The sequence below is a fragment of the Phyllopteryx taeniolatus genome, chromosome 6 (genome assembly GCF_024500385.1).
Source record: "Phyllopteryx taeniolatus isolate TA_2022b chromosome 6, UOR_Ptae_1.2, whole genome shotgun sequence".
Lineage (NCBI taxonomy): Eukaryota > Metazoa > Chordata > Actinopteri > Syngnathiformes > Syngnathidae > Phyllopteryx > Phyllopteryx taeniolatus.
In genome coordinates this window covers 27566433-27589974 of record NC_084507.1, presented here as the reverse complement: position 1 = coordinate 27589974, position 23542 = coordinate 27566433, and the positions used below count along the sequence as shown (strand labels likewise).

Here is a 23542-nt window from a genome sequence, read left to right as displayed (position 1 = left end):
TACCCCTGTACTTGGCCACTTTCATCTTTCCTTTGATTGCAACCAGTCGTCCTGTCCCTACAGCTGAAAAACACCCCCAAAGCATGATGCTGCCACCAACATGCTTCACAGTCGGGACTGTATTGGACAGGTGATGAGCAGTGCCTGGTTTTCTCCACACATCCCGCTTAGAATTAAGGCCTAAAAATTCTATCTTGGTCGCATCAGACCAGAAAATCTTATTTCTCACCATCTTGGAGTCCGTCAAGTGTTTTTTTAGCAAACTACATGCGGGCTTTCATGTGTCTTGCACTGAGGAGAGGCTTCCGTCGGGCCACTCTGCCATAAAGTCCCGACTGTTGGAGGGCTGCAGTGATGGTTGACTTTCTAGAAGTTTCTCCCATCTCCCGACTGCATCTCTGGAGCTCAGCCACCGCTATCTTTGGGTTCTTCTTTAGCTCTCTCACCGAGGCTCTTCTCCACCGATTGCTCAGTTTGGCCGGACGGCCAGTTCTAGGAAGGGTTCTGTTCGCCCCAAACGTCTTCCATTTAAGGATTATGGAGGCCATTGCGCTCTTAGGAACCTTAAGTGCAGCAGAATTTTTTTTTGTAACCTTGGCCAGATCTGTGCCTTGCCACAATTCTGTCTCTGAGCTCTTCAGGCAGTTCCTTTGACCTCATGATTCTCATTTGCGCTGACATGCACTGTGAGGTGTAAGGTCTTATATAGACAGGTGTGTGGCTTTCCTAATCAAGTCCAATCAAACACAGATGGACTCCAATGAAGGTGTAGAACCATCTCAAGGATGATCAGAAGAAATGGACAGCACCCAAGTAAAATATATGAGTGTCACAGCAAAGGGTCTGAATACTTATGGCTGTGTGATATTTCAGTTTTTCTTTTTTTTAATAAATCTGCAAAATTTTCAACAATTCTGCTTTTTTTTCTGTCACTATGGGGTGCTGTGTGTACATTAATGAGAAAAAAATAACTTAAATGGTTTTAGCAAATGGCTGCAATATAAAAAAGAGTGAAAAATCTTAGGGGGTCTGAATACTTTCCGTACCCACTGTATGCACATGCAGTCAAAATGGCGGCCGACGTACACAAAGAAAGTTATGCAGCTTTGTAGCTTGGCATTTCTTGTCAGAATATAGTGCATAGTATGTTATTCTTTGATTCTTTTTTATGCTAATCTGAAAATTCTGATACCGGATTTGTTTTTTTCCAGCTCATTCGCGGGTCTAATTTGACTTACCGCCAACTCGATCGTAGCTCTAATACATAGGTGTCAAACTCAAGGCCCTGGGAGCCACATCATTTTATGTGGCCCCCGAAAGAAAATCATGTGCGTCGACTTAAATGATTCTTGCTAAAATCACATATTGTCATATGTACAGTAATAAATAATAATGTTGTAATTTTGTCAGTATTTGTTGCTACAACCCCCCCTATTACAGTAATTTCAACAATAAACTATTATCCCCGACTTCTGGTTCCAAAACTAGTTAGCCATCAATTTGTTGTATATATGTAATAATGTGTTGAGGTGATTAAACCTTTATGGTTTCACAGTCATAACCGGCCTCTTTCCGGCTCGATAAATTGTCATTGCTGTGATGAGCCAGCGTGCAGATCACACAGTGAAAGCTAACGGCGAATTGGACAGTGTCATTAGCCGCTAGTGGGCTCGTGGAACGCCGGCGGATGGGTGTTGGCTGCGTCCAATCCTCCAAAGCCTTGCTCCATGTGCAGCGCGTAGCACACAACAGAGCCACTTAATAGAAAGTTTAATGTTTATTACGTCCGCTAGCATGTAAGGTAATGAGCTAGCCCGCAGGCTAGCGAACTAAGATTGCTCGACAGCGGTGGGGCCGTTTAATACATCAGCGCCTCGCTTGGAGTTGTATGTGGTTCTTCACACATAAGAGAAAGATTGGAAGTTAACTGTTTTATTACGTTTGCTAGCCCGGAAACTAACAAGCTAGCAAGCTAAGGAGCTAAACAGCTCACTCCTCCGCGGTGACGTCATTTAATACACCAGTGCCTCGCTCCGAGTTGTTGTGTGTGTTAGTCCCCAATTAACAAACACACGAGAAAAGTTAAGTTTAGCAAGCATAACCTCAGCGACACGTTATTCAGCCTGTAGTCGACTACAACAAATATGTTTGATTGACAGGTGAGGGGCTCGTTTGTAGCATCTTCAACCACACGGTACTTAAACTCGAGGGCGCGCCTTCGTTTTCATGATTTCAGAAGCATAAAAAAAACAAAAACAATATTATTAAATTTATCGTGATAGTTTATAAAATATATCGTCCTAAAAAATTTTTTTATCCTGACTGGCCTACCCACGACAAAAATTTGATGATAGATAGATGGATGGATGGGTGGGTGGGTGGGAAGTCATGTGATACACGCTTCACATCAACCTTGCTGTGCTCCATCTGCTTGATAATTGGAATTAACAGTGCAATACAGTCGAGTATTCTCGGGCAAAGTGCTCCTCCCGACTGCCGGCGGCTGCTGTGTCCCGCTCATGACTATTCATAAGGTGGGCGGGACCGGGCCAGCCCACTGGAGGAGGCTGCGAGGGGGGTGGCGCCCACCGAACCTGCCGTGCGGGTTGGTGCGGAGCCGCGGAGTGCGTTCTGCCGTAATGTTGTTTTGTTGTGGCCTCAGCTGAATGCGGAGCCGCCGTCCTCTCTGACACCGCGCCGGGAAGCCCCCTGACCCCCCCCCCCCCACCCCCGCCCCCCCTCGACCCTCCCTCCCTCCCCAGGACCCGCGGGGGCTCGGAGAGAGCGGCTCCATCCGACGCATCGCAATCCAGGAAATGCGGACCTCTGGCCCGTTCCCCACCGGATAAATGGCCGCAGCGCTCGTACAGTAGCAAGCAGGTAAACATCAACCCCGCTAACACGGCTCGTGTGTGGCTTTTGTTGTGATTATGGCAGCGGGTTGTCACGCTGGGTGTGAAGTTGCTGGCAGAATGGCGTTGACGCTTCCACATGTGGGCACTGACGTGAAGTTGGCTCGGTCGTTGTCTTGTACATGAAACGCCGTGTAAAAGAATAATAATAATAATAATGAATGATTATATCGTTTTTGACGAGGGGAACCGGCAAAATGGGCACCGCAGAGCAGTCAATTGAGGATTTTGACGAGGCGGTCCAAACTGCTTCCACCCTTATGTTTGCGCCATAGTGGAGCCCTCGTGCAATATTGAATAATCCCGAATTGACCAGAGAGCATCAGAGCATGCAGGATTGCTATCAAATGTAGACCTGTGAACTTGTTTGTTGTGAACTACACCTACCTACACATGGCACATTTTTACTGGATGACATCATACTTTGCTGCCCAGCTGATTCTGTGCCAGCCTTTGCTGAGTGCTCGCAGGATTATGTTAATAGACTTAAATGAGATGTGTGCCATGTGAGGGGCTTGCCTTAAAACATGAGCTCATATTTGTGAGGAACATCTGTCCAGATAACAGGTGGATTACTGATGGGGTCGCCTCAGGGCAAGCCGACTTTTTTTTAATTTTTTTGTTGTTGCTGCAACTACTCAAGCAACAATATGTATTAATTGTGTATCGTTAAATGACAGCATAGTTCAAATGCCACACTGGTTTGTTTATTTTCATCACCACCTAAAGCATCAATGTGTACTATATATATATATATATTTTTACATTGCAAAAATGTCACAAAAAGTATATAAACAGTAATAACTATATGTGGTGTTAGTAGAAGAACATTTCATTGTTCTGCCTGTCACTATATGTTGTTGGCATAGTTAGATGAAAAAATATATATATTTTTTTGCAGTGAATACATTTTTAAAATTAGTGGTTGGGAATCACTACTCCAAAACAGATGTCACAATTTGTATTTTTTAAAGAAAACACAGCGCACGAGGATGAACAGCCTATCAGAGACAGAAGTCAAGACCGATGTGGAGTCAATCATTTGCTGTGCACTTGCGGGCACACTCGTAGCCGGTCTTTGCTGAAACTATTTAGGATTATCAACCACTGGAAAAGCAAACAAAAAAAACACCCGCTTGTCTGCTTACAAGTTGGGCATAAAACTAGCAAACACAAGCAGAGCAAAGGGACTTCAAAGCAGCTGTGAGGATTCAGAAGCAATGCGGAAGTAGAAACTTTTCTGCACAAAAGGTACGTTTATCACCTCTTTTTGATTTTTCAATTGATTGTACATTCCAAAAATTAATACTTCAAACCAATACTATTTAGTGCGATAGTAACACTGCATTACGAATAACTCATTCTACCAACGTAACAGGTGTGGCTAATATAGGCTTGTCTTCAGTACTAATGCTAGCTTAGTATTGCTAGCGCTGCTATTTTATTGAAGCCGAACATCGTTCTCTATGACTATTTATCACAACGTTGCACATTTAGAATTGCATGCCTTTTTGTATGACTGTGGTGGGGTAGAGAGGGTGGGGTGGAGGGACAATTAGTGAAGTGAGACTACATTGAAATCTTGGTAGCGGTTTTAAAACTGCAAGCTTCCCCTTTAATTACCGGCTCCACTAAAATATGTAAATACCTACCCTCAAACACTTTATTTTTAATAGGAACCAACAATAAAATGACACACAAAAAGTATTGCTAATAAACCATTCCATTCCCGTTTTAAAAATACTTAACGTCCATCATAGTAAATATTTGGTACTCTCTGCAGTTTAGTATATAAACACTCCCTGCCACTGTTTCTCTCATTTGCAATGGCAACCAAATTTAGTGGTCTATAATATCGGTGGCCTAGCTGTTGCAGTGAGTGAATGATGAAATACCTGCTAATTTATAGCAATAAATAAGGCTGGGGGGCGTCCAAATGCCAGAAAAGTATTTAAACATCTATTTAAACCAACTGGCCATATGGCATCTTATCATGAGCTGTTTAGAATTCAAATCTGAGGCCATCGTCCTCAGTCGGAAAAATGTGGAGTGCCTTCTCCAGGTCAAGGAGGAGATCCTTCCTCAAGATGAGGAAGTCCATTATGACAGAGTCTTTTTCATGAGTGAGGGAAGAATGGAGCAGGAGATCAACAGGCGGAACCCTGAATCAGTCTGTCGTGGTGAAGAATGAGCTGGGCCCAAAGGCAAAGCTCTCGATTTACCGGTCGATCTACGTTCCAAACCTCATCTATAGGTCACAGGCTGTTGGCCATGACCAAAAGAAAAAGATCGCCGACACAAGCGGCTGAAATTTGTTTCCTCCGCAGGGTGTCCGGACTCTCCCTTCGAGATAGGGTGAGAAGCTCGCTCATCTGGGAGGGCCTCAGAGTCGAGCCGCTGCTCCTCCGCATTGAGAGTAGCCAGATGAGTTGGCTCGAGCATCTGGTGAGGTGTTCCGGGCACGTCCCACCGGGAAGAGACCCCGGGGACGATCCAGGACACGCCGGAGAGACGATGTCTCCCGGCTGGCCTGGGAACTCCTCAGGATCCTCCCAAAAGAGCTGGACAAGGGAAGTCTGGGCTTACCTGCTTAAGCTGCTGCCCCTGCGACCCGACCCTGGATAATTGAAAGAAAATGGATGGATAGATGTTTAGAATCAAATAAAATACATATTTACCACTGTATTTGTATATGCACATATGTATGCTAGTGTCTTAGAAATCCACGCTGGTGGCTTACAAATAAATTATACTAACAAATCTACAGTGTCTCCCTAACAATTGTAGGACTAGTTCAAGAACTGAAAAAACATTTTTTCCCAACTTAAATTATTTAAATGTATTTCCTTGCTTAAGTACTTCATTGCTTGAATTGCTTTCATTGTAATGGTTTTAATTGGGCTATTATTTTGTTGATGCCTACATTTAAGAAATGAGGGATTTTAACATAAAAAAATAACCCTCCTTGAGCCGTCACCTTATCGTGGTGGAGGTCTTTGTGTGTCCCGATGATCCTCGGAGCTCTGTTGTCTGGGGCTTTATGCCCTTGGCAGGGTCACCCATGGCAAACAGGTCCTAGGTGAGGGACCAGACAAAGCACGGGCCAAAGACCCCTTATGATGACGACAAAAAATGGACTCAGGTTTCCCTTGCCCGGATGCGGGTCACCAGGGTCCCCTTCTGAAGCCAGGCCTGCAGGTGGGGCTCGAAGGAGAGTGCCTGGTGGCCAGGCCTGCACCCATGGGGCCCGGCCAGGCACAGCCCAAATGGGTAACGTGGGTCCCCCTTCCCATGGGCTCACCACCTGTGGGAGGGGCCAGAGGGGTCGGGTGCAGTGCGAGCTGGGCGGTGGCCAAAGACGGGGACCTTGGCCATCCGACCCCCGGCTACAGAAGCTGGCTCTAGGGACGTGGAATGTCACCTCTCTGGCAGGAAGGAGCCCGAGCTGGTGTGTGAGGTCGAGAAGTTCCGACTAGATATAGTCGGACTCGCCTCCACACACAGCTTGGGCTCTGGTACCAGTCCTCTTGAGAGGCGTTGGACTTCCACTCTGGAGTTGCCCACGGTGAGAGGTGCCGAGCAGGTGTGGGTATATTTATTGCTCGCCGGCTCGGCGCCTGTACGTTGGGGTTCCCCCCGGTGGACGAGATGGTAGCCTTCCTCCGCCGAGTGTGGGGACGGGTCCTGACCGTTGTTCTGGAGAGCGCTCCCGCTGGGAACTCCATCATTCTGCTGGGGGACTTCAATGTTCACGTGGTCAATGACAGTGAGACCTGGAGGGGCGTGATTGGAAGGAACGGCCCCCCCGATCAGAACCCGAGCGGTGTCCTGTTATTGGACTTCTGTGCTCATCACGGAGTGTCCATAACGAACACCATGTTCAAGCATGCACTTGGCACCAGGACACCCTAGGTCGCAGTTTGATGATCGACTTTGTGGTCGTGTCATCGGACTTGCGGCCGGATGTCTTGGACACTCGGGTGTCAACTGATCACCACCTGGTAGTGACTTGGCTCCGATGGTGGGGGAAGATGCCGGTCCGACATGGCAGGCCCAAATGTATTGTGAGGGTCTGGGAATGTCTGGACATCGGGAACAGTGCCTCTGGATTGGCAGACTGGGGTGGTGGTCCCCCTTTTTAAGAAGGGGGACCGGAGGGTGTGCTCCAACTACAGGGGGATCACACTCCTCAGCCCCCCTGGTAAGGTCTATTCAGGGGTGCTGGAGAGGAGTGTCCGTTGGGAAGTTAAATCTCAGATTCAGGAGGAGCAGTTTGGTTTTCGTCCTGGCCGTGGAACATTGGACCAGCTCTACACCCTTGGCAGGGTCCTCGAGGGTGCATGGGAGTTCGCCCAACCAGTCTACATGTGTTTTGTCGACTTGAAGAAGGCGTTCGACCATGTCCCTCGGGGGGTACTGTAGGGGATGCTTCGGGATTATGGGGTACCGAACACCCTGATACGGGCTGTTCGGTCCCTGTACGACCGGAGTCAGAGTTTGGTCCGCATATCCGGCAGTAAGTCGGACTCGTTTTCGGTGAGGGTTGGACTCCGCCAAGGCTGCCCTTTGTCACCGATTCTGTTCATAACTTTTATGGACAGAATTTCTAGGTCGATCTACGTTCCTACCCTCACCTATGGTCACGAGCTGTGGGTCGTGACCGAAAGAACAAGATCCCGGATACAAGCGGCCGAAATAAGTTTCCTCCGCAGGGTGTCCGGGCTCTCCCTTAGAGATAGGGTGAGAAGCTCGGTCATCCGGGAGAATCTCAGAGTAGACCCGCTGCTCCTCCACATCGAGAGGAGCCAGATGAGGTGGCTGGGACATCTGATTAGGATGCCTCCCGGACGTCTCCCCGGTGAGGTGTTCCGGGCACGTCCCACCGGGAGGAGACCCCGGGGACGATCCAGGACATGCTGGAGAGGCTACATCCTTCGGCTGGCCTGGGAATGCCTCGGGATCCCCCCTGGAAGAACTGGATGAAGTGGCTGGGGAGAGGGAAGTCTGGGCGTCCCTGCTAAAGCTACTGCCCCCGCGACCCGACCTCGGATAAGCGGTAGAAGATGGATGGATGGATGGATGGATTTTAAAATAGGTTTCCAAGTCCAACATGAGATGTTTAAGTTGTCCAATACCTAAAGTTTACTCTCCTCTAGGAGGAAAATAAATCACCAAAATACATTTGATTAAGGTCGACAAACTATTTGAATCCATCTAATTGATCAATTATCTAATTGTCATTATTTAAAAAGGTCAGAATTAATTACGTCATTTTTGCAGTTGGTAGTTAAGTCACCAAGCTAAACTACTTGTGAGAAATAGGGCTTCTGACTATTTGGGTATGTAATCTGCAAAAAAAATAAATAAAAAAAGCCAGATACAACCACCATGTGTTCTGTTTGTTTTATGTATGTTGAACGCAGACCATCTGCCTTCAAATCACAGTAATGTCAACTAAGTTAGACTAACTAAGTTAGTCAAGAGAATATTGTGAAGATTTTACAAAACGCAATGACATGAGTAGGAAAAGTTTGCTCCTCAGAAAAGTACCATAAATAACTAGAAACTGATGAAACAAGAATTTGCCTAAATGCATATTGACAAGCCACATAGCTTCAGAGGGAATGTTCTTTGGACAGATACTTTGTCATGACTGACACATTTTGGCAAGTCACATCAGCTCAATGCTTGCAGACACAAAAACGAAACATGGCAAGATAAGAACACTGTCTCTCCTGTGAAACGCGGTGGCGGTCCCGTTCTGTTCTTGGGCTGCTTTGCTACATCTGGCACAGTGTCTTGAATCTTTATTCTTGATTATATCAAGGCATTTTGGAATGTTAAAGAAAACATGCCGGACTATTGAAGAAGAAGAATTTTTTTATTTACCATTACTTTTGTCAGGTTCAGGTTATTTCAGTGACCATTGCAGGTTATCCTTTTGTTTAATGGAAGCATACCAATAATTTTGTCCATGTGTGTATGAGCAGATACACATGCAGTCCCACGCATTTTTGGGTTAAAGTCAGTCATCGGGGCACTCCTGCGGCATACCTCCTCAGCTCTGTTCTGTAAATGACTGCATAGAAATACAGTACAGTATCAGGCCACAGTGGTGAAGGGGGATGAGTGGAGACAGGCCAATATGCAATTATTTCTTATTGAATCAGCACAAAGCGGCAGGCTCATGGTGCGCCGCTCTTGTCTGGATGGAGACCACTTGTAGTGCTGGCTAAAGAAAGGCGCTAACTCAGCAGGCGCCCAAGGAGTGCGCCGCTCTGTGTCCTTTTTTTTTTTTTTTGGGACAAAAATTTGGATCATAATGCAGTAGATCCTTGAAACATCCAGGAGGTACTGTAGCCATTATTGCCACATATGGTTTCAACATTGTCCACAATAACATGGGTAGTTTCAAAAACAGATTTGGCCTTTTGCCCACACAGAATTTGGTGGCTGAAGTAGTTAAGTGAAACCGTATGGACTGACAAGCTCAACAGAGTCCCTTCCACAAGCTCAACACTCCCTTCCAGGATGTTGGTCGACATCATTTGTTCATATTTGGAAACACTAATTATTTTATATTTGGGGAGCAATAATGGAAAAGGGATTGTTTTTCAAAGTAACATTCCTAACAGTCATACAAACATAAAAATATGTGAACCACTGTAATAATGAAAAAGTAAATTCGTTGTTGTCCTGCAAGTGTAAAAATAAGTTTGGCACTCTTGAATGCGAGCGCTTTCCCTCCCATACTGTATGCATTGTGCATATTTGTCTTTGTCTTTTTATGTTCATCTCTTAACACTTTTTAAAAACTGTTCGTTCTTTTGAAAGATTTTGTAAAAAGGGCAAAGAAAACAAAAGGGCAAAGTTGAATCTGTGATGCTTGCGGCACTGAGTTCACGTGAGGTAACCTGAAGTATTACACAATAGGTTGATGTCTGTGACACGTTTGACTTAAGGAGATTGCAAATGGTTGCTAGTCTCCTGAGCACTGTCTAGGTGCACTTCTGTGTGGCATCAATTCCCCCAAATCACTTTAGGGGCTGGACAAGTTTGAGTCTCCCTTGTGTAAATACACAGAGGTGATAAAAGTACTCGCACTATCTACTTAAGTAGAAGTACGGTAAAAGTAGAAATCCTCATTCAATTCCTGTACTGATGGGAAAAGTAAAAAAAAAAAGTACACACTTTGAAATGTAGCTAAGTACAAAAGTAAAAAAAAACTAAAAAAAAACATGTTCCTATAGGTTTGATAATGTTGTGAGCTAATGATAACTGCAAAAAATACAGCCTACTTGTGTGTTTTTTTTTTTTTTTTTTAAATCAGATGAAAAGTTTTGAATGCAAGAAACTCTGGTTTTTAGGCAGGCACAAGATGCAACACATTCGCCACGAGTCATTAATGTAGCTGACCACATCAAATATTTATTTTAAGGGAATGCATGGGGAATATCTTCGCTTCTCTGAATCTGTTGCCATTGTCGTTAACATGCCTCCGTGTTGCTGCTGTTTCTGTTTATTCCACCCCATAAGACCCCGAGATCTCAATCAATCAAGATCTCATCTCCGTTTAACTTGAACTGTCTCTATTTGTTTTTTTGTTTTGTTTGTTTTTTTACGTCATCATCTGCAGAGATTGAAAAATGCAACAAGCCTGTTGTGACAAAGGACTAGAAAGTACAGCTGTCTGTTTTCAACAGTAAAAGTAAAAAGTTGTCAGAAAAATAAATAAGTAGCGGAAGTACAAATACAAGTACAAAATCTATTTAAGTAGGTCTATTTGTTACTTGCCACCACTGATAATACAGTACATTGCATTTTAGCTTGCTGAAAGTTAACTTTTTGAGACACTGTCACAGTGTGTCCTGTTATCTTTCCCCTTTTTATTATTTACCTACAAAAGCTTACATCAGGTGATTTGTCTGTAGCGATAAAATGTTTTCACCAGTTTGAGAGTTTTTATCATGTGTCTGCATATATGCCCATCTACTCTACCACTTTGTTGTGAGAGACTAAAATAGCACTTGGCAGCCTATAAATGTGTTTACATGTGGTCCAGACATTTGTTTGGTGTGGAAAGAGTTTTTTTCTTTTTTTTAAACCCTGGAATGGGCAAAATATACATTCTTTTAAATACTCCTATACAAGTGGACTTATAAATAAAAGCTGTGGGTCAGACATACGTTTCATATTTTTACACCAGAAATATACATAAATGTGTTTTTTTTAGGAATGGATGGATAGGTTTTAAAGCTGGATCTGACTTATTGGTGTGGGACCTGTTTGCTAGTGCTCTACTTTGCCCGTTTATGACAAAGTTTTTGAATTAAGTATTTGGTAGACTTGTGCAATAAAAGTGAAATGCACCTCCTTCTGATTACAGGAGACTTGTGTGAGTGTGTGCGGCCGGCCTGCGTGTGTTCTTCCATGCCTCCCACTGGCGCAACACTTACAGTAAGATGGAAAAGGGCACTTTTTCTGCCAATTAACACAGCAACACTTTGTGCGCTCTATTCCTTCTTTCACCTGGCATCTGCTCGCTACTCCACCGCGCTGACTCAGCCTTGCAGGTGGCAACGTGTTGATATAAGTGCACCCGATGCCAACGGTAGAGTGGTCGTGTGGAGTTGCTGCCGCCTCAGACCTCCCCTTCTCGTACAGATAATCCGCTGTGATAACCACTGATGGAAAGATCAGGAGCTAATGTGCAGGTTTTGTTTTCTTTTAGACATGGAGACGGTTTGGTTTTAATGTCTTTTTTTTTTTTTTTTACGGGGTGTTGAACAGATGGCGTCGTGTTTGTGGTACGGAAGAAAAATTGAGCACGTGTGTTCGGTGAAGGTCTAGCCCGCTTGACTGATTACTCGAAGCACTGAATGTGCTTGCGTGTGTGAGCATGCTAGACATTTTTGTTTTCTTTCAGACAACATGCAGCAACTATGTCACTTGTCTGCTACAAGAAAAATAAAAGTCAGGCAATAAAATACTGGTGACTGGACTCTTTTTAATGTATCTACAAGGTACTACGAGTGGTTAGCATGTCTGTCGTATAGTTCTGAGGTTCGGGATTAGAATCTCAGCCGATTTATGGAGTTTGCATGTTCTCCCGGTTCTTGCATTGCTTTTGTCGGGCAGTCCGGCTTTCTCCCACATAGCCATGTTCCCCGTTAGCCAGAGGCTGAGCTGCACTGTTTTTGTTTACGCAGTCGAAGAGAGCACTAGTGAGTAATATTTCCCATCACTTACCTAATATGTCCCATATGGGAATTTTGTACGCCTGTGTACTGTAACGGAAAAAAATCAGAACACGATTAGGACCAATATAATTTTCTACGAGTTGTCCACGACCCACCCAAAATGGGTCAGTGACCCATTTTTGGGTCCCGACCCACCAGTTTAGAATCACTGGTCTAGGGTGTACCCCGCCTCTCGCTCACTTGCGACCCAAAAAGAAAATGGATGGATATACATTTTATATAATATGAGCATATTAACATGAACACAGTCTACAGTCTAAAGACTTGGCTTACCACTTTATTCTCTTTCTGCATCATTGCGTAGGGTTGCAATGGAGGAATTTGGACATCCGATTCTTAATGTTCTGAACGCCTGTTTCCATGCCAGCGTTGTGTTGAGAAGATTACGGCTGCCTGCCTGGAGGAATTGTGCCATCTTGAAAGTCTACATTGGATGCAGATCCTAAATGTTGCCATGTTCTTCTTCTTTAGGACACAAACTAGTTCAGCCTGAATTGACAGCTGCCAAGTAAGGCCTTCCATTTTGCCTCCAAAATTCCACAAAATTGTCAGTTTTATGTTTTTTTTTGTGTGTGTGCGTGTATAATGTTACTATTAATGAAATAGTGAGAGTATTGTTAAGATCGTATTTTTGTCTTTTAATGCGATGTGTGTGCGAAGTTTATTTTAGTGATTAGATCCCTCTTGTATACAGTAATGATTTAGTTGCAGCCATTGGCATTTATACTCACGTACATTTTGAACACATTCTGTTAATTCTTTTTGACCCACATATACATTAGTCCTACATATGCATGATTGGGGTCAGTGTATTTTTGACCTGACCTCATGGCAACCTCTCACAATTGAAACCCGGGACAAGAATATAAAGTATGTGTGTGGCTGCCCGGCCCTTTCCTCGTATGTGTTATGTAATGTGTGGACAAGCAGACCGGCAGCAGTGACTCATTGAAAACGTCGCTTTAGGAGGGTTAATCATTACTTGCATCTACCTGTACTGTTGCAAATTTGAAGGTTTACTTTTGTCCACTGCTCCATTTCATTTGATCAGACAGTGTTATGTTTTAGTGACTCTGAGTCTTGTCTGAGTCTCACAATGTGTCTGGCTTCTCCTCTTTACACTTTGTTATAATCATCATTGTGTATCAGCAGTGGGCATATTTTGTGCGTGTGTTGATTTTCCATGGTAGCGAGTGTTGTGTAATAGTGTGATTATAAGATTTTGTGCTTGTACACCGCAGGTATGTAAGAGTAGGGCTTGGTCCGAATGTCATTGTTGATAGTGGGGAGGCTATGATCATGTAAGACAGTAAAAAAGTGTTGTCACATGGCCAATACATACACATGTGGAAGTGAAAACGGAAGGAAATATGCTTGTTTCATCTCGTCTCATCGTCTGAACATGGTAAATCCACTTAACATTTTTTTTCTTCAGCAGGTCTAGACCAACCCTTGATTAGCCGCAGCATTTAAGTACATGTTTTGTATCTTTACAGTGTTGAAATTTTGACATGAACAGAGGAGTAAAACACCCTTTCCCATGGAGGGTCTGTGATGAAAAATGTGTGTTTTTATTTTTGTGTGTATTGATCAGTGATGCAGCGGCGGGATTGTATTTCATCGCCAGCTTACCCGCACTTTTCTCTGCTTTGTTACATCGGGTTTGCAGTCACAGTTTTACTAATTGCAGCTGCGCGCAGCATGTCCATGTGCGTAGTTGCATGGAAATTGTACGGCAGCCTATGACCATGCACACGGAGGAGTGAGCGTGGGCGACTCGGCACCCGCCCTCACCTCTTTCTTTGTCCTCGCGTATACTGTCAGGCGTCCCTGCAGTAACAAGACGTGAAGATTGCAAGGGGATTTCTCCTGTGCGGGAGTCTAAGAGGGGGCTTTTGGGAAAGTCCTTTCAGGCGTGCTGTGCTTCTGATGAGCACATCTTGCTCATATCCCCAAATATTCCCCTCTCGGCTTGTGACTGAAGCACACGATGTTTAAACAAACCCTTCTTAGCTTGGGGAGATCACAACAGGATTTGGTAGAACCAAGAGTTATTTTGTCTTGCCTGATTCATTAGAGATGGGTATTTCTTTGTACAACTATGGTGATTTTATTTTTCTAGCATGTGACAGTCTCTCTGAATGTACTGAACTTCTGTTTCCAGGCCAGTGTCACATTGAGGAGAATAATGCTTCCTGAAAGAGGCCAACATGGATGTAGCTCAACTTTCCAAAGCTGACATCGTGTTGTCCTTCTTTAGACAGCAATTTAGTTGAGACCGTATCAACAGCACCTATGCTTGTTGCAGCCTCATTTGCTGCAAGACACAATTAACTAACAATCAATTCCACAAAAAAAAAAAAAAAAAAAAAAAATCTGAATTCTTCACCAATACCTTCCTTTTGTCTACGGTCCTCTGTGACCGTGCAGTTAATTAAAATGTTATGGCTTTAGTGTCTTGGTCATACTGTACATTTTGTGTTATGTAAACAAAAATAATCCAAATATAAAATGTGTGAAAGGCATTATGAAACCCATAAGGAGGCCGGCGTGTGAGTGTGGGTGGCGCACACGTATTGTGTTTGTTACTTACCGCAGTGTCTCTGTTGGCAAGCTGCACCTTACTTTGTCAGGTAAGGTCATTTGAAGAACGCCTCACTTTAGAAGCTTTTAATTATGCACAAGCATGGTTGACCGTCGTCACTTGGGAAGGTTGTTTGCTCTTCACCGTACTAAAGGTCAAAACCCAACAGATTTCTGTCAGATTTATCCTTTTTCTTGTGGTCTTGGGGATTCTTGTGACACTGGAGTGATTTTCATGGCTATACAGTTAAGAGATATAGTGTTCTTTTCACTTCACACCATGAGGTGTATTTACTTGTGTTTATGTACACTGCAGAGGTATGCCCCTACATGTTTATATACATTAAATGCATATGATATTTTTGCTGATGCGTCCATATTGCTGCCCCAAAGCGAGGGCGGGTGTTTCAAGTAATTAAAGGTCAATATTTGCCCGAGTGTTCCCTCAAACAACTTTCCTGGCTTGGTCCAGATAGAACACAAGTTCTCTCTGTGTTTCAGTAAAATCAGAGGGCCTGTCATATTCTTGGTCTCGCGGTGCCAGACCTATCTGACTTCCCTAAGTTTACACCATGAAAAAGCAGTGGTTATTCCGAGAGATATGGAAACTCCCTTTTTTTTGGGTCAGATTCACCACAAAGGATTAAAGTTTGCAAATCCCCTCGCATCCGTCCCGGAACCTGTGTATGTGGCTAATTAAATTCAGCCGGCGTAGAGGTTTTCCTTTAGCATTAGGATTTTATTCATTAGTTGGTAGAGGAAAGATGCAGAAGCGGTAGTCGAGAAAAAGGGGCCTTATTTCAGTAATAGTTGTCTGTTGAACTTTGTAATTTTGAGCATGTGCTGGTGTCCATCCAAATGTACTGTTCATTCTGTCACAACAGATAAAAAAGACAAATGGCTAGTGAAAGTCCTAATAGTTGTTTTTTAGCCAATTTTTTTGGTGGGTTTATACCCTCATGATCACAGTCAACAAAATAATTGTTTGTTGACTTTTGTTCAGTTTAATTGTTTTTTTTGTTTGTTTGGGTTTTTTTGCTATGGATTTTAGGCTTACATTGATTATACTAATCAATTTTGTAAATTATTGGCTGCCCTATCGGCTTGACCACAATTCTAAATATACAGGAGTAGCACGACTTAGTAATGACCCGACTGAACAGCCTTTCGAGATATGAACCCTTGCTCGGACGATTTTTGTGTCCTCCATTGGGAGCAAACATTTTAAATTACGGGCGCTAGATGGTGACAGCTAATTTCACAACAAGCAACAGTTTGAACAATTCTTGAAAAAAGTGGTCAAGTGCTTGCTTCAAACTTTTTATATCCACACCCAATTGAAGTTTACAGGAAAACTAAACATTAAACAAAAGAAATTTACACGTTTTGTATTTAACTAAACACAACATAAATTTGTCCGATGAAAGTCCGCTAGCTTACTGTTCACACACAACGCCAGATGAGCTAACAAAATTAGCATTGAAGTTGTGGTGTTATAACCCTTCAAGCAATGAATACTTGAACACAAATAGTGCACCAACACAGACTAATAACTAATATTTCTACAGCTCACCGAGTAGTTGTGACCACCACCCGAGTCTGCCAATCCAGAGGCACTGTCCCCGATGTCCATGTGATTTTGCAGAGGCGTATCAACCAGGACAGCCCCACAACATCCAGAGACTTGAGGAACTCCGGGCGAATCTCATCCACCCCCGGGGCCTTGCCATCGAGGAGCTTTTTAACCACCTCGGTGACCTCAACCCCAGAGATAGGAGAGCCCGCATCAGAGAACCCAGACTCTGCTTCCTCATGGGAAGGCGTGTCGGTGGAATTGACAAGGTCTTCGAAGTATTCTCCCCACCTACTCACAAGGCCTCGTGTTGAGGTCAGCAGCGCCCCATCCCCACTATACACAGTGTTGATGGTGCACTGCTTCCCCCTCAAAGCCGTCCGGAGGTCTTTCTCCATGGCCTCACCAAACTCCTCCCATACTCGAGTTTTTGCTTCAGCGACCACCAAAGCTGCATTCTGCTTGGCCAGCCGGTACGCATCAGGTGCCTCAGGGGTTCCGTAGGCCAAAATGGCCCGACAGGACTCCTTCTTCAGTTTGACGGCATCCCTCACTGTTGGTGTCCACCAACGGGTTCGGGGATTGCCGCCACGACAGGCACCGACCACCTTACTCCCACAGCTCCGGTGGGCTGCCTCAGCAACTCTAACTCTATATCTCAACAATTGTGTACTTAATTGTTCTCAGTCTTGGCACGTTTCCAGCATTTCCATTCAAATAGATTTAATGTATTTAGACAAAATAACTTTACTGGGTCTTTATGAATTAAGAAATGTAGACATTTTTATCAAGACACAGCTTCAGTACTATTATTTCCTCTTTGGTTCAGATAAAACTGTAATCCATACTAAATAATTTTTGGGGGCCACCTCTGTAAAACGTTTTCAGTTTTGCTTTCAATATTGCATCATATTACCGACTCCACCTAACTGCCGCCTCTAAGGATCCCAGTAGTATTTTTTGTGTCTGTGTTTTACGCTGTTTCAAAATAGATTTGTGAGATTTCATACCCATTGTCTTGCAATGCCTGGAAATTGTTAGTTCAACAGCCGAACAAAGGGCCACTCATATTAACGCATGTGTAACTGTCACAAGTTTGTTCTCATAATCAGAGTTAGACAGCAGCATGCAGCAGTGAATCACTACAACATCAGTGAATAATCCTCTGTCACATTGGTCACAATCTCCTGGTGGAATAACCTCTGAAGATGAATCAGGTGCAGTTCCTTCCGAGCATGAGTCTCTGTGAATAGTCAACTTGTCGCCCATATATTGCCCCATCGACCAAGATGATTACAGAGGCGTCTCTCAGTGGCATGGAGACACAATATTGCCCCTCCACCCCGTCCTCCTCGTCCTCTTCCTCCTCCCTTTTTCCAGAGCAAAACCCCAGAGTTGCTGACACAGACTCACCCATTGTGTAATTGAGAAAATAAACAGATGATGGGGGGAAGAAAAGCATGTGGTGCCCGTCATAGGACTATGTGTTTATCCTTGGCTGTGGGACATCGAAGTCAGTTTTCATCACTGTTTGGAGAGCGAGAATGGATGAGGTGGGAGAGATTCTAGGTGAGTGGGTGTCTAGAGAGTCAATGTGGGCAAACAGTTGAGGCTGACTCCAACATATCCATAAGCCTGTGTACATCTTCTGCACTGACTTTATTTAAACATGCGTTAGGTGTTATAAATTAACTTGGTTGATCACGTGGAATTTGATTGGTCAAAGATTTTGTAGAGATGATGTTATGTTGTTTAATTGCTAGCCTATGTCTTGAACAAATTGGGAAATAATCGATTTCACTGTTTGGAAGCAGCCAAGAAAGGGTGCAACTAATTAAAATGTTCTACCTAATTGGGCAAATTTGGTACCTTTGGAGCTCGTGTTCAGCTGCTCGCCTAACATTGTTCACTGGGCTGTGCCTGTATTGATTGTTATATTGTTGTACTTTTGTCCAGCGCAAGTCATTCTTTTCATTCACAAAGAGGGAACTTTTCGTCTTTGCCTCTAAAATCAATATTGAAGTGGGGTACTTTGGAAACGTGACTATCAGGTCTGCCTCACAGTTGACTGTTCTGGGCTCGAATCTCAGCTCTGGCCTTCTGGTTTCTTCCCACATTCCTAAAGCATGCACCTTAGGTTAATTGAAGATTCCAAATTGCCCGTATGTCTGAATGTGAGTGTGAATGTTTGTCTGTATATTTCTACGAACATTGTGTACCTTGTCATCTCTGTGCTCCTGCTTCAAAACCAATTTCCCTTTAAGGGACAAATAAAGAATATTCTGATTCTGATTCTGAATGGCTGGCAACCAATCTAGCGTGTACAATTCTTCTTGCCCAAAGTCAGTTGGGATAGGATCCAGCTCACCTGTGATCCTGGACAGGATAAGCGGTGAAAGATTGATGAATCCATCTGTCTTGGGATCTCCTTTATACGTATGATCCTTGTGTAACAAAGTTAACGACATTAAACAATAATAAAAAATTTAACTTAATCTTTCAAAAGTAGGGCTTCATGTAAAAACATTGAATTACATTGTGAAAGTGGGCTTTGTCCTTTTCTGGGAAAAGGACAAAGAATGCTAAAGGAAACTGTACTTCGATCTAAGGTGTTTTCAATTATATACAACAACCAGCAGTCAGCAGCCCTGTTTTTTGCATCCAGGTTGTCCCAGAGTTTTGCACCGTCAGCAACAACGAGGAGCGACCCCAGCTAGGTCACTGCAGAGTTTGAATATTCATCATTTGTGCTGGTGCCATGTTTGTACTCTGAGGAAACGTTTGCCCTGGCCGTTCGCCATAGATGAGAAGTAAAGACGTTCTGGTTTATCTTTGGATGAATTTGACTGGGACTAAAGTATCCTCAGACAAATTAGGAGCTGCTTGAGTGTTAGCAGGTGGCCAGCAGTGGAGGGTTCAGCTCCCTTGACTCCTCTCCGCCTTGTGCTCTCGGGTTCGGTTTCTGCCAAACAGATTCCTAACTAGGTGCTATCTGTGTAGCTAATGGGCATTCTTGAAGAATACACCAGCTGAAGCAGCAGGGCTGGTTTGCCGCTCACGGCCACTGAGTAGGTGTCCATTACTGCAGGAGTGCCTAAATTACACAGAAGAGGGTGAAGAAGAGAAATACCAGTGAAAGCTTGTGTGTTAAAAGAGATGGGTTGTGGCAGTGTTTCTCAACCAGGGGTCTGTAGAGAGCCACCGGGTTGGGGTGTCCGAATCAATCTTCATTGGAAGAATGTGAGAAAGTTGCCCAGTTTTCCGTTAGAATTTTAAAGTGTTTCTAGCAGTCAGTACAGAGTGAGGAGAAATGTAAGGAGAGCTGTTGCGCCAGTGGTTGCAACTGTGCCTTACAGCAAGAGGGCCTCGGGTTGGAGTCTTTGTCACCTCAAGTCATTCTATGTAGCGTTTGCGTGTTTTTTCCCACTCTGGTTGTGTGTTTGGTTTATACGGCTTCGCTAGTGCAACAACATTTATGGTAGGTTCATTGAATGAAATATTTGTCTGTTGCAACTCTATTTGTCTTGGTTAGAGGCAGTCGGTTTTTCACTTTCTCAGTAGCCACGGGGTACTGCGAAAACCATGCAACATTGAATGTATCAGTCGAAATGAAGACACGCTAACAAACAACAACACAAGATTCTCCTGTATTTTCTTCTTGGCATGTGACTGCTGGGAAGGAGACAAACTTAATCGAGAGGAGACGGACAGCTAGAAAAAGGACTAGAGGAGATTTTGGTGTATGCAGCAGCAATTGGCAACCAGCAGTTGCTTATGTCACCTATGCGGGATTGGATAGGCAGATCCAGTAAAACCCCGCTTTTGACAGAGGATAGAGACCAATCCCTACCGCGAAATGTTAATAATTACATAGTTTCAACCGTAAATATACCTCAAACTCTGATCACAAAACACTTTAATATGATTTGAATCTCCTTTTACAACATTAACCTTAAAAATAAATGGCTTACACATGATTTGATTTGGGACAAAATGCACTGGAAGTGTGTGCGTGTATTGAAAGAAGAAGAAGAAGAAAAAGAATGAATACCACCAAAATACCACTTGATGTTAGAACAGTCAAATTGTATCACTTCAACAGACTTCCTTGACTCTAATTGCTACTTTCCTATTAGGCAGAGTTTTAGCGCCATTTTATGGCATCATAGGGTGTAATAGAAAAAGCATCAAAAATGTGAATAGTTGAGGATAAGTTCCATGAACAAACAAACAAAACAAATCTAATAGGTGAATTTATGAAGAGTGAACTGCGAATAGGTGGGGGGTTCACTGTACTAAAAATAGTAAAAATGTACCTTGGTAGTACTAAAAGGCAGTAGAGCCGAGTAGATGTAATTCAGTGGCAAAGGGGGTAGGTCAACTGGTGCAGGCTTCCCGTAACCCTACAAAGAAGATGCTACTTTATATACTGTAGAAAATTGACAAATAGTTTGGTGGTGATTGAGTTTGGGGTTCTGTTTGATCCGGAAATTGCAGTTACATTGTCGCATTTTCTTCCTTAGACGTAGATGTGCCGATCTGGGTAGGAATTTATGAGACAAGCGAGAGGGCAGGTTCCTCCTGAAGTGCAGCCCTAGTTTTCAGAAACTGCACTTTTCTATGCTGAAAATATCTCTGGATAATGTTTCCTCCCGCCAACCTTTGTAATTCACACTTTATTGCTTTTCTGTGCAACAACAGTGTGATATGATTATCCTCAGAGTGTGTGTGTGTGTGTTTTTTTTCCCACAGTGTGCATTGTGTTGCATTGGTTTCAGCGCCGTCATCTCTACAGTCGAGATGGTGTTGTCAAACATGCCTTTATGACTATTCACCAATGTGCCTCTCCTCTGAAGCAACATTGGAATTCAAAGAGGAGGGCAGCTATTTATGCATCCAACACCAGTCATCTTTTAAGTATTCCCACTTTGACTGTCAGTCATTTTCAGCCGCGGCTGCTTCCAAATGACTTCAGTGTGTTTTGTTAGGTTTTCGGTGACGTACTGTAGGAAATATTTAATAATTATTCGATGAGGTTTTCCTTACAGAGGAAAAGAGATCGGCCGGTCACACATTAGTACTTCATACCATCAAGTGTGACTAAGCTTTGCATTCAAGTTAACACAAGTGACACAATTCCCTCATGTCTGAATGATCATTTGAGATTTACAGTAAATCCTTTTTCTCACAATAAACTATAGATAGTGACGCCATATCAATAATGGACTTCATCCATCCATCCATCCATCCATTTTCTTTACAGCTTATCCTGACTAGGGTCGCGGGCTGCTGGAGCCTATCCCAGCTATCTTTGGGCGGGAGGCGGGGTACATCCTGAACCGGTCGCCAGCCAATCGCAGGGCACAGAGAAACAAACAACCATTCGCACTCACATTCACACCTACGAGCAATTTAGAGTCTTCAATTAACCTGCCATGCATGTTTTTGGAATGTGGGAGGAAACCGGAGTGCTCGGAGAAAACCCACCCAGGCACGGGGAGAACATGCAAACTCCACACAGGCGTGCCCAGGATTTGAACCCCGGTCACCAGAACTGTGACAAAGATGTGCTAACCAGACGACCACCGTGCCGGCCAATAGTGGACTCTTGTATCATATTTCCGAGATGGGAAAGTTAACGATCAAAGAGTGACTCATTGGTAATTTCTAGTTTTATGTTGATATGGGATGGCTGGATCTAAAAGAAAGATGTTTTTTGATGATGATGAAAATTGTATTCTTGGTGTTTTCTAAAACATTTCCGTCTTTATGCCACTTATGTCAGTTTTTGAAATGAAAATGGATAAGAGCTGTTGTTCCACAACACCAGAGTTTGGAAAAGTACTGAAAATGCTTGTACGGGATGTTAAGTGTTTTGTGTTGGCGCATGTGAACCCAAAACAACAATGGTGGACCACAAGGCTCTCTGAGTTTGGAAAAAAGAAATCAAAACAAAACAAAATAAAACTCTACAGCTAAGTATATATTTACGGTGCAAATACTATGTGTCGCATCGATGCATTTTTAACATCATGAGATTCTCTTCTTGTACTGTTCAAACTTTGTATTGGATATAATTTTTTGAGCAGATGATTTACGATAAATGTATGTTTTGCTGAAGCAAGACTGATACAAGTACAGCGGACCCCTGCATACTCACAGTTTGGCACCCATAGATTCACTTATCTTATTGTTTTTCTTTTCTTTTGATTTTTTTTCAATTTTCTTTTTTTAACCCCTTCAACATGCTTACTGATGGTGTAGCCCCACTTACCCCCCTGCCAAAAAAAAAAAAATCTATATGTATATATATTTTTGTTTTTCAAATGCAATTACAATGGGCATTATTATTATTATTATTTTTTTAAATCTGTGGATAATTAATCGTAATAATAATAATTATTATTATTATTAATTACCCACAGATTTTCGCTATTCGTGGTTTGACCTGAGTTTAAATTTTTTTTTCAATGTGAAAATGCAATGCAAAGCTTGAAGACGTGTGCTTTGTGGAAGCATGTCGGATTACAGTATCTTTCTGCACTTCATTACAAGCTGAGAGAAGCATAAACAGATCGTAAATCAATGTTAACCATTTTATGTTCAGTTATAGCATGTACTCATTTGAACACAGACATTCCAGACAAGATCACTTTCACCTTTGAAAACGTTAAACATACACTTACAACACGCAATTATGGTTTTGTTACGTTTATTTTTATGAAATATTTTGCTGCATTTTTTGTTGTTGTTCCTGGTAAAAACAAAACAAAATATGAAATTGGACAGCAATGACATATACAAACGAAAGGTGTTCAATACACCAGCAGGGCAAACACTCGGTGCCCGCCAACCACTGGCCTGGCATGCACATTTCAGGTTCGTAAGAATGGGGACCATTTTGACAATGTTATCTCTGTACATGAATGTTTTCCGTTTTTACTAGGTCATGTAAACGTACTCGCACAGATCTTCCATTTGCGTGATCACATTTTAATGTACATAATGGCAATGGGCTTCCAGGAAATATTTTTGCTTGCACTGTTTGTTCTAGATTCCGGCTTTATTGACATGTACTCTTTCCATAAACAGCATGTGATTTAATGGCAAGATGTTAACATTTGCCAGACCACAATGAGCAAAGTTAAAACTGCTGGCAGGTAAAAGTGAGTTTATTTGCTTGTACTGTATATTGGACTATTTGTGTTTCTGCT

At 43.2% G+C, this 23542-nt stretch overlaps 1 protein-coding gene across 4 annotated transcripts in view; it reads left to right on the top strand.

Moving 5' to 3' along the window:
• The first annotated feature begins 2602 nt into the window (after positions 1-2602).
• LOC133480146 (transcription factor HIVEP3) overlaps positions 2603-23542 on the top strand; it is a 53600-nt gene continuing 32660 nt past the window's right edge. For 3 of the 4 annotated variants that reach the window (XM_061777840.1, XM_061777841.1, XM_061777838.1), the window contains exon 1: positions 2603-2880. The gene's annotated coding sequence lies outside the window, so the exon portion shown is untranslated. Of the gene's footprint in view, positions 2881-11298; positions 11370-23542 lie in introns of all 4 variants that reach the window. The other variant, XM_061777839.1, reaches the window with a different exon arrangement.